At 42.1% G+C, this 12,145-nt stretch overlaps 1 protein-coding gene across 1 annotated transcript in view; it reads left to right on the forward strand.

The window, feature by feature from the left end:
- TNFAIP2 (TNF alpha induced protein 2) overlaps positions 1-12,145 on the forward strand; it is a 31,488-nt gene extending 19,343 nt beyond the window's left edge. Inside the window, exon 14 of the transcript XR_003796019.1 lies at positions 12,135-12,145. The gene's annotated coding sequence lies outside the window, so the exon portion shown is untranslated. The remainder of the gene's footprint in view (positions 1-12,134) is intronic.

A 12,145-nucleotide genomic window follows, 5' to 3' on the forward strand; every position in this document is an offset into this window, starting at 1 on the left:
ATTTCCACTCAACACAAGACACCTATACATCCTACAAGAGAAGGTGCTCACTCTTTCTCCAAAATGAGGAGATGCAGTCACAAGAGTCACCGTATCCCTCGCTGGCTATGCTCATTATTCCTCAGATTTAGTCACGGCCCACTGGATAGTCTGTTACCTGAACTCTGAATTGTAAAGTTAACCTCCAACAAACTGCACGTACAATCACAATGTCAAGGGGAGAAAAGAGGGAAATGGTTTGCATGTGCAAACAAACGCATTAAACAAGCAAAGAGAATGAGGCAAAGGTACCACGGCCCTTGATTCTGTAAGAGCTGTGGAGAGCTTATGGAGAGGCCCTATGGTGTCTGTGGCTTCCTTCTCTCATTACTCATCCTTCTTTCCTTACCCAGCTCGGATTTTCCCCACCCTCAGTCAGAACCTCAGCTGGCCGGGGATGTTTACTTGATGAAATGACCTGAATGAAGATTCCCAAGGGGTCTGAGTCCCCAGCTATGCCGCCCTGCTATGGTTGATGTGATTCTCCGTTAACCCTTCCTGTGGGTCATGGAAATTGTCAGAAGAGCTGCAGAGAATGCCCTGCTCTGCAGACCCACCCTCCAGTCCTTACTGCAAAGCAGCAATGCAGTTTCCCCCCAGTGATCAGAATTGGTCACTCCAGCCACAGAGCAATCCCCCGCTGGCTTTTTGCTTCCATGCATAACAAGCCCCAAAGGGCTAGGTGGTAGTATTGTCTTTCAATTTAATGAAGCCTCTGTGTGTCCCCAGGCCACAGTATGCCCCACCGTGGGGACTGAGACCCTGAAATCAGCAGAGCTCAATGTTGGGTATAAGAGAGAGGGCTCGGCACAACTCCACTCCTTGGTCCCTGGACCAGTGCATTATGGCCACGGCGGAAACAGACCCATGTCTCTGATCCAAACATATAAAGAAGCCTGTGAAACAGAGACTCATCCGTCCAGGATGTTGTCTCCCAACTGGCACCATAACTGAAACTTGACTAAGTCGCTCACCCTTTCAATCAGGCCAGCCACTTCCAGGTGATCAGGTATGCAGTAAGATCAGTGAATTCCATGGCCGGGAGCCATGATGCATTTCCTTGGCTGTGAAATGAGTTCCTTGGTTTCAGAAGCAATGCAGCGTGGAAACCATGATGGTAAATAAGGCATTTCATGAGTCTGTCAGTCATGGTGCTGACAGAAGCGCTGTGGGCAAGAAAGCCAAATCCATGTCCAGAATGCATCTATTCCAGGGAGGATGAATCATGGCCCCTTCGTGATGGAAGAGGTCCAATGTAATCAACCTGCTACCAGGCAGCTGGCCGCTGTCCACAGGGAATGGTGCCACCAAGAGCTAAGTGCTGACCTACAGCTGTCGGATAAGGCACTCAGCAGTAGCTAGAGCTGCCTGGTAAGAGGAAGTCTGTGTTGTTGACCCCATGCATAGCCACCATCCCTGTTACTGTAGCTGCTTTGTTCATGGGTCCATTGAGAAAGCACTGGGGTGGCTGGAGAAAGAGGATCTTATGGGTAGAACTGTGTTCTTCCCCCCTGCCTTCATATTGAAATCCTAATGCCCAATACCTGAGAAAGTGACCTCATTTAAAGACAGGATCTTTACAGAAGTAATCAAGTTAAAATGACATCATTAGGGTGGCTCCTAGTCCAATATCACTGCTGGCCTTATGGAAAGGGGAGATTTGGACACACACACACACACACACACACACACACAAATGCCATGTGAAGATGAAAGCAGAGATTGGGGTGATGCTTCTACAAGCCAAGGAACACCAAAGATTCCCAGAGAACCTCCAGAAGCTAGGTGAGAAGCATGGAGCAGATTTCTTCTCACAGCCCTCAGAAGGAAGCCAACAACTTGATCTTGGACTTGTAGCGTCCAGAGCTGTGAAGCATACATTTCTGTGTTCAAGCCACCCAGTTTGCGGTGCTTTGTTAAGGAAACCCTAACAAACTATTACAGAGGCTGACTGACACCACTGCAGTGCTTCATTCTTTCATCTGATTAATAAGCGTCTTCCGAAGTGAATGCCCTTTGATAGGTATTCATACCACACACAAATCTCTGTCTGTACCCCCTCTGAGAGGTGGTCTGTCTATACACTTCTTCCCCAGATATTCTTGTCACCAAACTCCCAATTCTGTTTGGGGTCCATCCAGCCAAACTGTTAGCAACTGTCTAAATGAGCGTAGATCTGTCCCTTTAGCCATCTCTCACTCTAGACATAGTGGAAAACCAATTGTATCTCTGTGGAATATATTGTAGCAGAGAGCAGGAGAATTTACATAGCTATGAGGCAACATTGTTAAGGTTTACTGTTGACCCTGCCAGGTAAAAGCAAACTGTCTCTGGTGGTCCTTGAAAATTAGTACAGAGAAAAAGTTATTAGCTAGACCAGTAGCTACATACCTAGTGCCAGGGCCATTTTGATTTGCTCCAGCAAACTTACTACATCTGGGACAGCAGATACAAGTGGAGTCACCACCTAATCACATTTATTACAGTTCACAGTCATTCTCCAAGATCCATTCCACATCTGCACAGGCTAAGCTGGCGAGTTAGATGTATGGGACTGTATTAGGCATTCCCATTCCTGCTTCTTTCAAGTCTTCAGTGGTGGCATTAATCCCTGCAATTACCCAGGGACACAATCAGGGCCAGGACTAGGATGAAGCAGTGAGGCACCAAGGCACAAAATTTAAGGAAGTGCTCTTCTAAGGATCATGCAAATACCAAGCCTGCACTTAAAATTTGTGCCCTAGTTGCCTCACTCCTAAAGCAACACCCACTCCCAGGGTTACACAAGCAAAGTGTTGGAAATTAATACATGCACCCACCATTGGTGGGACTGTAACTTAGCACAAAATTTCTGGAGGGCATTTGAATATTTATTTTTAAAAATGTAATTCCAAGGTTTCAAAATTATCTTGTAACTTCTCACAAATTTGTTCTGTCTTGTGAATTTTTTCAAATCTCATTTTATATTTTTATTTACAGACTAACAATGTAAATATTGTTCAAAGAAGTCAAATACCAGTTCTAGGCTTATAATTAAAAAGTCAGTTCTCTGCCCCCTGCCACCAGCACCACCCCAGGCAGCCCCTTGTACTCTACCCATGGATTCTGCCCCTCTCCTTTTTTTTTGGTGGCCACGCTGCATGGCACGTGGGATCTTAGTTCTCTGACCAGGGATCGCACCGGAACCTGTGCCCCCTGCAGTGGAAGTGCACAGTCTTAACCACTTGACTGCCAGGGAATTCCCTGGTCCTCTTTCTTGATTTTTAGCTTTAAATGTTCTCTATTGAGCTGTTATCGTATAGGTCTTGAACAATTCTTTTAAAACTTATTACTAGGGTTTTCATGGTTTTAGCCAATATTGTGAATCAGACCCTTTGCCATAAAAATCATCTTATGAGGTCCTGGGCACAAAGTGTTAACCTACTGAGTTGTGTACATTTGTCTTGTAATCAGTGACCTTACCAGATTGTGCTATTTGTTCTAAAAGGCTTTTAGTTTCGTTTCTTTGATTTTCAGGGTGAACAATAGTATCATTTGGGGGCATTGTACACGTATATGTGCATTGTGTTATATCTTTATAAAATGCACACACCTTGGAGAGGATCCTGGGAAGATGGCAGAAGAGGAAGCACCAGGGATCTATGTCCCCACCTAGACAACAATCACATGGACAGAGTCTGTCTGATGTAACTATTTTGCACCTCTGGAGTCTGTTGAAGGCTTGCAAATCCTAGGGAAATACTTGGATGATAAATTTTGATTGCTGATTAATTTTGGTCAATTTCAGCTCCTAGCACAGTAGCAGCTACCCATCCCCCATCCCCAGCCATGTGGTAGGCAGCTTTTTTATATATATATATATTGGAGTATAGTTGATTAATAATGTTGTGTTAGTTTCACATGTACAGCAAAGTGATTCAGTTATACATATACATGTATCTATTCTTTTTCAAATTCTTTTCCCATTTAGGTTATTACAGAATACTGAGCAGAGTGCCCTGTGTTATACAGTAGGTCCTTGCTGGTTATCTATTTTAAATATAGCAGTGTGCACATGTCAATCCCAAACTCCCAATCTATCCCTCCCTCCACTTCCCCCCGGTAACCATAAGTTCACTCTCTAAGTCTGTGAGTCTCTTTGCTTTGTAAAGAAGTTCATTTGTATCATTTTTTTTAAGATTCCGCATATGAGATATCATATGGTATTTGTCTTTCTCTGTCTGGCTTACTTCACTTAGTATGACAATCTCCAGGTCCATCCTTGTTGCTGCAAATGGCATTATTTCATTCTTCTAATGGCTGAGTAATATTCCATTATATATATGTACCGCATCTTCTTTATCCATTCATCCGTCGAACATTAGGTTGCTTCCATGTCGTGGCTATTGTAAACAGTGCTGCAATTAATATTGGGGAGCATGCATACTCTCTAACCAAGCTTTTCTCCAGATATATGCCCAGGATTCGGATTGCTGGATCATACGGTAGCTCTATTTTTAATTTTTTAAGGAAGCTCCATACTGTTCTCCGTAGTGGCTGTACCAATTTACCTTCCCACCAACAGTGTAGGAGGGTTCCCTTTTCTCCACACCCTCTTCAGCATTTAATGTTTTTAGATTTTTTGATGATGGTCATTCTGACTGGTGTGAGGTGATATCTCATTGTAGCTTTGATTTGCATTTCTCTAATAATTAGCGATATTGAACATTTTTTCATGTACCTCTTGGCCATCTGTTTATCTTCTTTGGAGAAATGTCTATTTAGGTCTTCTGTCCATTTTTTAAAAAAATAGATCTTTACTGGAGTATAATTGTTTCACAATGCTGTGTTAGTTTCTGTTGCACAACAAAGCGAATCAGCCATATGCATACACATGCCCCCATACCCCCTCCCTCTTGAGCCTCCCTCCCATCCTCCCTGTCCCACCCACCTAGGACATTGCAAAGCACTGAGCCGATCTCCCTGTGCTATGCTGCTGCTTCTACCCATTTTTTGATTGCGTTGTTTGTTTTTTTGATATTGAGCTGCATGAGCTGTTTGTAAATTTTGGAGACTAATCTTTTGTCAGTTGCGTCATTTGGAAATATTTTCTCCCATTCTGTGGGTTCTCTTTTCGTTTTGTTTATGGTTCCCTTTGCTGTGCAAAAGCTTTTGAGTTTCATTAGGCTCCATTTGTTTATTTTTGTTTTTATTTCCATTACTCTGGGAGATGGATTGAAAAAGATCTTGCTGCGATTTATGTCAGAAAGTGCTCTGCCTATGTTTTCCTCTAGGGGTTTTACAGTATCCGGTCTCAAATTTAAGTCTTTAATCCATTTTGAGTTTATTTTTGTGTGTGGTGTTAAAGACTGTTCTAATTTCATTTTTTTACAGCTATCCAGTTTTCACAGCACCATTTATTTATTTATTTTTAAAATTTATTTATTGGCTGAGTTGGGTCTTTGCTGCTGCGTGCAGACTTTCTCTAATTGCAGCAAGAGGGGCTACTCTTCATTGCGGTGCATGGGCTTCTCACTGTTGTGGCTTCTCTTGTTGCCAAGCATGGGCTTTAGGCGTGTGGGCTCAGTAGCTGTGGCACACGGGCTTAGTTGCTCCACCGCATGCGGGATCTTCCCAGACTGGGGCTCAAACCCATGTCCCCTGCATTGGCAGGCAGATTCTTAACCACTGTGCCACGAGGGAAGCCTCACCAGCACTATTTATTGAAGAGACTGTCTCCATCATTGTACAGTCATGCCTCCTTTGTCATAGACTAATTGAACATAGGTGCATGGTTTCATTTCTGGGCTTTCTATCCTGTTCCATTGATCTATATTTCTGTTTTTGTGCCAGTACCATACTGTTTTGATGACTGTAGCTTTGTAGTATAGTCTGAAGTCAGGGAGTTTGATTCCTCCAGCTCTGTTTTTCTTTCTCAAGATTGCTTTGGCTATTCGGGCTCTTTTGTATCTTCATACAAATTTTAAGATTTTTTTTGTTTTAGTTCTGTGAAAAATGCTATTGGTAATTTGATAGGGATTACATTGAATCTAGATTGCCTTGGGTAGTATAGTCATTTTGACAATATTGATTCTTCTAATCTAAGAACATGGTATACCTTTCCATCTGTTTGTGTAATCTTCAATTTCTTTCATCAGTGTCATAGTTTTTGGAGTACAGGTCTTTTGTTTCCTTAGGTAGGCTTATTCCTAGGTATTGTAATTTTTTTGATGCGATGGTAAATGGGATTGTTTCTTTAATTTCTCTTTCTGATCTTTCATTGTTAGTGTATAGAAATGCAACAGATTTCTGTGCATTAATTTTGTATCCTGCCACTTTTCTGAATTCATTGATGAGCTCTGGTAGTTTTCTGGTAGCACCTTTAGGATTTTCTAAAGTGGTCTGCAAAGAGTGACAGTTTTACTTCTTCTTTTCCAGTTTGGATTCCTTTTATTTCTTTTTCTTCTCTGATTGCTGTGGCTAGGACTTCCAAAACTATGTCGAATAAGAGTGGCAGGGGGCTTCCCTGGTAACGCAGTGGTTGAGAGTCTGCCTGCCAATGCAGGGGACACAGGTTTGAGCCCTGGTCTGGGAGGATCCCACATGCCATGGAGCAACTGGGCTCATGAGCCACAACTACTGAGCCTGCACGTCTGAAGCCTGCGCTCCGCAACAAGAGAGGCTGTGACAGTGAGAGGCCCGTGCACCGCGATGAAGAGTGGTCCCCGCTCGCCGCAACTAGAGAAAGCCCTCGCACAGAAACGAAGACCCAACACAGCCAAAAATAAACTAATTAATTTAAAAAAAAACTCACTTAAAAAAAAAAGTGGAGGAGTGGACATCCTTGTCTTGTTCCTGATCTTAGAGGAAATGCTTTCAGCTTTTCACCTTCCGTATGATGTTAGCTGTAGGTTTGTCATATATGACCTTTATTATGTTGATGTATGTTCTTTCTATGCCCACTTTCTGGAGAGTTTTTATCATAAATGGGTGTTGACTTTTGTCAAAAGCTTTTTCTGCATCTATTGAGGTGATCATATTTTTTTTTCAACATCTTTATTGGAGTATAATTGCTTTACAATGGTGTGTTAGTTTCTGCTGTATAACAAAGTGAGTCAGCTATATGCATACATATATCCCCATATCCCCTCCCTCTTGCGTCTCCCTCCTACCCTCCTTATCCCACCCCTCTAGGTGGTCGCAAACCACGAGCTGATCTCCCTGTGCTATGCGGCTGCTTCCCACTAGCTATCTATTTTACATTTGTTAGTGTATATATGTCCATGGCACTCTCTCACTTCATCCCAGCTTACCCTTCCCCCTCCCCATGTCCTCAAGTCCATTCTCTATGTCTGTGTCTTTATTCCTGTCCTGACCCTAGGTTCTTCATAACCTTTTTTTTTAGATTCCATACATATGTGTTAGCATACGATATTTGTTTTTCTCTTTATGACTTACTTCACTCTGTATGACAGACTCTAGGTCCAACCACCTCACTACAAATAACTCAATTTCGTTTCTTTTTATGGCTGAGTAATATTCCATTGTATATATGGGCCACATCTTCTTTATTCATTCATCTGTCAGTGGACACTTAGGTTTCTTCCATGTCCTGGCTATTTTAAATAGAGCTGCAATGAACATTGTGGTACATGACTCTTTTTTTTTTTTTTCTCATTAAATTTTTTAATGGGTCTCAAATTCTGTGACAGATTTTTGGTCAAGTTGTTTCCATTAAAAAGTACTGATTTTAAAAACTAATAACTTAAAACTGCCACACACAAAACAAATGGCATGACTCTTTTTGAATTATGGTTTTCTCAGGGTATATGCCCAGTAGTGGGATTGCTGGGTCATATGGTAGTTCTATTTGTAGTTTTTTTAAGGAACCTCCATACTGTTCTCCATAGTGGCTGTATCAATTTACATTCCCACCAACAGTGTAAGAGGGTTCCCTTTTCTCCACACCCTCTCCAGCATTTACTGTTTCTAGATTTTTTGATGATGGCCATTCTGACCAGTGTAAGGTGATACCTCATTGTAGTTTTGATTTGCATTTCTCTAATGATTAGCGATGTTGAGCATCCTTTCATGTGTTTGTTGGCAATCTGTATATCTTCTTGGGAGAAATGTCTATTTAGGTCTTGTGCCCATTTTTGGATTGGGTTGTTTGTTTTTTTGATATTGAGCTGCATGAGCTGCTTGTATATTTTGGAGATTAATCCTTTGTCAGTGATCATATGGTTTTTATCCTTCAATTTGTTGATGTGGTGTATCGTGCTGATTGATTTTCAGATATTGAAAAATCCTTGTATCCCTGAGATAAATCCCACTTAATCATGGTGTATAATCCTTTTAATGTATTGTTGGTTTCGGATTGCTAGTATTTTGTTGAGGATGTTTGCGTCTATGTTCATCAGTGATATTGGTCTGTAATTTTTTGTGTGTGTGGTATCCTTGTCTGGTTTTCGTATCAGGGTGATGGGGGACTCATAGAATAAGTTTGGGAGTATTTCTCCCTCTGAAATTTTTTGGAATATTTTCAGAAGGATAGGTGTTAACTCTTCTCTAAATGTTTGATAGAATTCTCCTGTGAAGCCATCTGGTCCTGAACTTTTGTTTGTTGGGAGTTTTAAAATCACACTTTCAATTTCAGTACTTGTGATCAGTCTGTTCATATCCATTTAAATTTAAGGTAATTATTGATATGTATGTTCTTATTGCCATTTTGTTAATTGTTTTGGATTTGTTTTTGTAGATCTTTTTTCTTCCCTTCCTCTTTTGTTCTCTTCTCTTGTGATCTGATGACTAATTTTAGTGTTGTATTTTGATTCCTCTTTCTCTTTTGTGTGTGTATCTATGGTAGATTTTTGTTTCGTGGTTACCATGAGGTTTTTGTTTTTGTTTTTTAACATCTTTATTGGAGTATAATTGCTTCACAGTGGTGTATTAGTTTCTGCTTTATAACAAAGTGAGTCAGCTATACATATACATATATCCCCATATCTCCTCCCTCTTACATCTCCCTCCCACCCTCCCTGCTTGTAAATTTTGGAGATTAATCCTTTGTCAGTTGCTTCGTTTGCAAATATTTTCTCCCATTCTGAGGGTTGTCTTTTCATCTTGTTTATGGTTTTCTTTGCTGTGCAAAAGCTTTTAAGTTTCATTAGGTCCCATTTGTTTTTTTTTTCCATTTCTCTAGGAGGTGGGTCAAAAGGGATCTTGCTGTGATTTATGTCACAGAGTGTTCTGCCTGTGTTTTCCTCTAACAGTTTGATAGTTTCTGGCCTTACATTTAGGTCTTTAATTCATTTTTCCCCCCCTTTTTTTTTTTTGCAGTACGTGGGCCTTTCACTGCTGTGGCCTCTCCCGTTGCGGAGCACAGGCTCCAGACATGCAGGCTCAGCGGCCATGGCTCACGGGCCCAGCCACTCCACGGCATGTGGGATCTTCCCGGACCGGGGCACGAACCCGTGTCCCCTGCATCAGCAGGCGGACTCTCAACCACTGCGCCACCAGGGAAGCCCCTTTAATCCATTTTGAGTTTATATTTTTGTATGGTGTTAGGGAGTTCTCTAATTTCATTCTTTTACATGTAGCTGTCCAGTTTTCCCAGCATGACTTATTGAAGAGGCTGTCTTTTCTCCATTGTATATTCTTGCCTCCTTTATCAAAAATAAGGTGACTATATGTGCATGGGTTTATCTCTGGGCTTTCTCTCCTGTTCCATTGATCTATATTTCTGTTTTTGTGCCAGTACCATACTGTCTTGATGACTGTAGCCTTGTAGTATAGTCTGAAGTCTGGGAGCCTGATTCCTCCAGCTCCGTTTTTCTTTCTCAAGATTGCTTTGGCTATTTGTGGTCTTTGTGTTTCCATACAAATTGTGAAATTTTTTGTTCTAGTTCTGGGAAAAATGCCATTGGTAGTTTGATAGGGATTGCATTGAATCTGTAGATTGTTTTGGGTAGTATAGTCATTTTCACAATGTTGATTCTTCCATTCCAAGAACACACCATGAGGTTTTGATATAGCACTTTACAAAAACAAGATTGTTTTAAGTTGCGGTCTTTTAATTTCAAATGCATTTCCAATATCCCGAATTTGTGTTCTCCTCTTGGCACAATTTCTGGTTTTGATATTATATTTGTGTGTGGATGATTTACTACCTTTACTGTGTGTTTGCCTTTACCACTGAGCTTTTCCGTTTGTAATTTTCTTGATTCTAGTTGTGGCTTTTTCTTTTCCACTTAGAGAAGTTCCTTTAGCATTTGTTGCAAAGCTGGTCTGGTGGTGCTGAATTCTCTTAGCTTTTGATTTCTCCATCAGATCTGAATGAGAGCTTGCTGGGTAGACTATTCTTGGTTGTAGGTTCTTCCCTTTCATCACTTTAAATATATCATGTCACTCCCTCCTGGCCAGAAGAGTTTCTGCTGAGAAATCAGCTGATAAACTTATGGGAGTTCCCTGGTATGTTATTTGCTGTTTTTCCCGTGTTGCTTTTAATATTCTTTGTTTTTAATTTTTGTCAATTTGATTACATGTGTCTTGGCATGTTCCTCCTTGGGTTTATCCTGCACTTCCTGGACTTGGGTGATGGTTTCCTTTCCCATATTAGGGAATTTTTCAGCTATTATCTCCTCAAATATTTCATCAGGTCCTTTCTCTCTCTCTTCTCCTTCTGGGACCCCTATAATGTGAATATTGATGCATTTAATGTTGTCCCAGAAGTCTCTTAGACTGTCTTCATTTCTTTTCATTCTTTTTTCTTTATTCCATTCTGCGGCAGTGATTTCCACCATTCTGTCTTCCAGGTCACTTCTCCGTTCTGCCCCACTCATTCTGCTATTGATTCCTTCTTGTGTATTTTTCATTTCAGTTATTGTGTTGTTAATCTCTGTTTGTTTGTTCTTTAGTTCTTCCAGGTCTTCGTCAAACATGTCTTGCATCTTCTCAATCCTTGCCTCCATTATTTTTTCAAGATCCTGTATCATCTTCACTATCATTATTCTGAATTCTTTTTCTGGAAGGTTGCCTATCTACACTTAGTTGTTCTTCTGGGGTTTTATCTTGTTACTTCATCTGGGATGTATTCCTCTGCTGTTTCATTTTGTCTAACTTTCTGTGATTGCAGTTTCTGTTCCAAAGGCTGCGATTGTAGTTCTTCCTGTTCCTGCTGTCTCCCCTCTGGTGGATGAGGCTGTCTAAGAGGCTTATGCAGGCTTCCTGATGGGAGGTACTGGTGGTGGGTGGAGTTTGGTCTTGTCCTTCTGGTGGGCAAGACTTTAAGCCGCTTGTCTGCTGATGGGTGGGGCTGTGTTCCCACCCTGTTCATTGTCTGGCCTGAGGCTTCCCAGCCCTGGAGCCTACAAGCTGTTGGGTGGGGCTAATGGCAGCCTCCAGGAGGGCTCACGCCAGTGGGTACTCCCCAGAAGTGCTGCTGCCAGCGTCTTTGCCCCCGCAGTGAGCCATAGCCACCCCCCACCTCTACAGGAGACCCTCCAATACCAGCAGGTGGTCTGGCCCAGTTTCTTATGGGGTCACTGCTTTTTTCTCCTGGGTCCGGTGTGCACAGGTCCTTGTGTGTGCCCTCCAAGGGTGGAGTTTCTGTTTCTCCCAGTCCTGTAATTCCTATGATCAAACCCTTCTGGTCTTCAAAGCCAGATTCTCTGGGGGATCCTCCTCCCATTGCCAGACCCCCAGGCTGGGAAGCCTGGCAGGCAGCTATATACATGTTCTTGGAGCAGCCCACACATAGCATGTGGGAACTAGGGTGGGAAAAAAGGACTCTGCTCTCCAAATATTGGGAATTTGTGCTCTCATCAAGGACTGCTGTGTCTGATCACAGAGGTGCAGACAAAGAGGTGGCAGCTATTGTTGTTGCACTGCCCCCTCCCCATTGTTGGAAGACCCTCTCCCACTAGCTGAAGTGACTTGCAGGGGATTTAAAGGGCCATGGCCCTTCCCCACCCCTTCCTTTTTGCTTTTTATCCTTTTGGGAGCCAGAGTAGGGCATTCAAAAACAACTGCATGTACGGGGGAAAATAGTAAGTGACAGTGCATATCCAGGAAAGACTCAGAAAGACATTATGTTTACATCTCAGACGAATCCTCAGCACAGAGACAG

Source organism: Monodon monoceros, unplaced genomic scaffold, assembly GCF_005190385.1.
Source record: "Monodon monoceros isolate NGI ecotype Baffin Bay Population unplaced genomic scaffold, NGI_Narwhal_1 Super_Scaffold_21, whole genome shotgun sequence".
NCBI lineage: Eukaryota > Metazoa > Chordata > Mammalia > Artiodactyla > Monodontidae > Monodon > Monodon monoceros.